This window comes from Rhagoletis zephyria, unplaced genomic scaffold (assembly GCF_001687245.7).
Source record: "Rhagoletis zephyria isolate East Lansing unplaced genomic scaffold, Rhagoletis_zephyria_1.1 Rzeph_scaffold_05607, whole genome shotgun sequence".
Classification (NCBI taxonomy): domain Eukaryota; kingdom Metazoa; phylum Arthropoda; class Insecta; order Diptera; family Tephritidae; genus Rhagoletis; species Rhagoletis zephyria.
This window is the reverse complement of record NW_016162690.1, coordinates 34,952-38,502: the sequence shown is the minus strand read 5'-3', so window position 1 is coordinate 38,502 and position 3,551 is coordinate 34,952.

Sequence of the window (3,551 nt, the reverse complement as noted above, 5' to 3'; positions counted from 1 at the left end):
GCGTTCTGAAACCTAATCGTCAACCCCATTTTCAAAATTATGTAGCCGGCATAATTTAAAAAACCGGGTATTTTCAAAAATCTGCTTTAAAAAAAAATATTTCCTTAAGTGATCAGGCAGCAGAATTTAATGAAATGTCATAAGTTTATTAAAAGTCAAATGTACGTTTTTGTGCTTTCTTGTGTTAGCCAAAAAACCAACTTCACTTAGAAACATGGAGAACTATAGATTTTTGATTTCTAAGTTAAATTTCTAAGTGCAAAGAGAGTCGTGAGAGAATCATGCTGCCATTTCATTTTTTAATAAAATCCCTACAAATATGTCACACCAATATAATTTTTCGTATAAATGTAGTAATTCATCTGGCAATCGAAAAACAAACATTCAAATAAAGACAAAATAAGAATAAATCAAAAACGATCGCAATTTGAATCGCGTAAATACATTTTTTAATCGTAATTTTGAATCAATTTTGGTGTAAAACCAAATTAAACTTTTACAATTTTAAGTGTAGGTACAAATACAAGTACTGAAAATGAAAACAAACAGGAAAGATAATAGGCGACACGCTGAGTATTCGCATCTAAGTTTCTAGGTAAGTCAAGTCAAGTGTATGGGCTGGTTTCTCCAACCCAACTTGACTTGGTTTAGCCAATTTTTTGGACTAATTCAAGAATAAGCTGAATAAAAATTAGGCTAACTTTTGACTTAAGTTCAAAAAATGGCTAAACTAAGTTAAGTTGAGTTGGAGAAACCTAAGCCCTAAGTCTTGCATAACCCAGCTTTTAATAACAAAAATTTCAAGCAAATAAAAAGATACCAAAAATCAAAGTAACCTTACTCTTGCTAAATTTAATATGCTATATAACTGTATACCAAAAATTTTTCAAGAAATTTTCAAGTTTTGATAAAACTTTGTTAAATATTTGTAATTTTTTTACAAAGTGTAAAGTTCGCATGTACATATATGGTTTTTGTTTGAAAATAAGCTGGAGTTGCATACAGAATTGAAAAATTGTAAATAAACAAAAGAAAAATAGCCAAAACGTGTAAAAGCCCCTAATTTTAGTCACCACTGTATATTGTACAATCATCGCAGAACTATAAATGCCAGGCAGCTTTTGAGGACTACACGGCGATATTTATGAACAAATAAAAATGCAGTAAAACAGAAAAGACTTAATTCATAAAAACAATGAATTTTGAAATATTTCAACGTTTAACGAGCGGCGACAATGAAAACGGTATTATTATGGGTAAGTAAGTTTCAAAGCACACGTTCTTAAAGATACAAATATATGTACACGTACGTACATATATAGATACATAATATTAATAATAATATTATAATAATAATAATATAATAATATTATTATTATTAATATTATGTAAACATGTATACCTCGCTTCACTTGAATAAGTACATTAATATTCTTCAAGAACCGAGCTTATTTAATGAATGAATTATAAATTTTTAGGAAAATTCAAGAATGAAAAGGAAATACCTTACAATCAAAAAAAAGGCATGCACTGAGGAAAGAGTAAAGTTAGGTCAACCAAATATGTTTCTCCCAACAAATCGTTTGCTAATAGTTATATTAGTTGGTTATAATTACCAAACCTTGTGTTAAAAGAGATATATTTATCAGACTCATCCAACTCGAAATAATTTTCGTACAATTTAAACCGGGTAATTACACCTCTCTGAACTTGGCAGGACAACTTTTTCTCAAAGCGAAAATTCCTATCGCATAATTTGCCGTTAATTATCCGTAAATTATCCGTGAAAAGAATAATTTTGCCGCGGACATATTTTAAAAAATATCGAGTGCACGGAAGTTAGCAGGGCACCTTCTGAAAACCAATAAAGGAAACCAGCTAAACCCAAACTAACTATCTGATAATTTGCCGTAAATTATCCGTTGTTTATCCGTGAAAAGAATTATTTTGCGGATGACACATTTTAAAAAATATCGCGTGCCCTGCTAACTTTCGTGGAAGTTACCAGGACACCTTCTGAAAACCAATAAAGGAAACCAGCTAAACCCAAACTAACTATCTGATAATTTGCCGTAAATTATCCGTTGTTTATCCGTGAAAAGAATTATTTTGCCGCGGACACATTTTAAAAAATATCGCGTGCCCTGCTAACTTCCGTGGCACTCGATATTTTTTAAAATATGTCCGCGGAAAAATTATTCTTTTCACGGATAATTAACGGCAAATTATGCGATAGGAATTTTTGCTTTGAGAAAAAGTTGTCCTGCCAAGTTCAGAGAGGTGGTAAATACATATGTATAGTGTGGCCACTGAAAAAAATATATATTTTGCTTCATTGGCTTTGTTTTTAGAGCTCTTGTGGAACAAATCGAACCAATTTTTAACCGTCTTCACGAAAAGGAGAAGGTTATCAATTCGTCGGATTTTTTTGTATGTATGTTACCGCATAACTTCGGACTATCGGAAAGGTGGCAACTCAAGGGTGGTCTCATACAAATTTGGTTTAAATCTGATCTTTAGGTCATTGGAAATTAACGATAATATTAAATTTTTATATGACAATTGAAGTCGGTTTTGTTTTTTGCTTGAAAATTCCTTGTTTGTTGGTATATTCAAGAAACCGTTCCGAGAATGCGTGATAGTTTTTATACATTCAATATACATGCAAGTAAATGTATTTCTCCCAACACATGATTTCGTAACTATAACCAAATAATGTAACTGTAACCAATTCATGTGTGTGTGACAGAAACATACATAATGTACTTAGTTGACGTATCTAAGCTCTTTTCTCAGTGTATGTTTTACATTATTTCCAATATTTAAAATTTTAGTTCAATGGTTCTAAAATTTAGATTAGTTTTTTGATGTTTAGGCGAATTTTTGCAAATGTTTTCAAAAAAAGAGGAGACTGATCAAAAGCTGACGAGCACAAACCCCGTTTTTTTCGTGAAAGAAAATGCAAGTCGATAAACTTAAAATTTTATGTACTTATTCATAAAAAACAAAGTAGATTTTAAAAGCTTTATAAAGTGACATTTTCATAAAAAATTTCGATTTATGTACTTATAAAGCTTTAAAATCTTTTTTCCAAAACCGCCCGAAAAAAGTGAGAATCATAAATCACTCTCTCACAACGACTTTTAAAGAGACCGAAATCCCACAAAAGAAAGAAAATTCGGGCCGATTTGAGCTCCGCGGGCAGTATAACATCGTGCTGCAGATCAACAAAAACTTTAAAACTTAAATCTTGTTTCTGTTTGCAGAAGAGTCTGAATAAATTGAACTTATTGGATATGTTCATACGATCTTGGGCACTGGATCCGCGACTTACTTAATTTTAGGGTTTTCTGCAGGTGAAAGCGCGCCTGCTTTTAATCCATTCTCGCTCTTTAACAATTAAAGTGGTCCCTAAATTTTTTAACTTGGCTGTACCCATAATACGGCCGCTTAAGCCGAGTGGTTAAAGTAGCGTACCATCACTCCGTAGGACCTGGGTTCGATCCTTTGTCCCAGCAACATCTAAAAAATATTATAACCAGTTTTTTTTT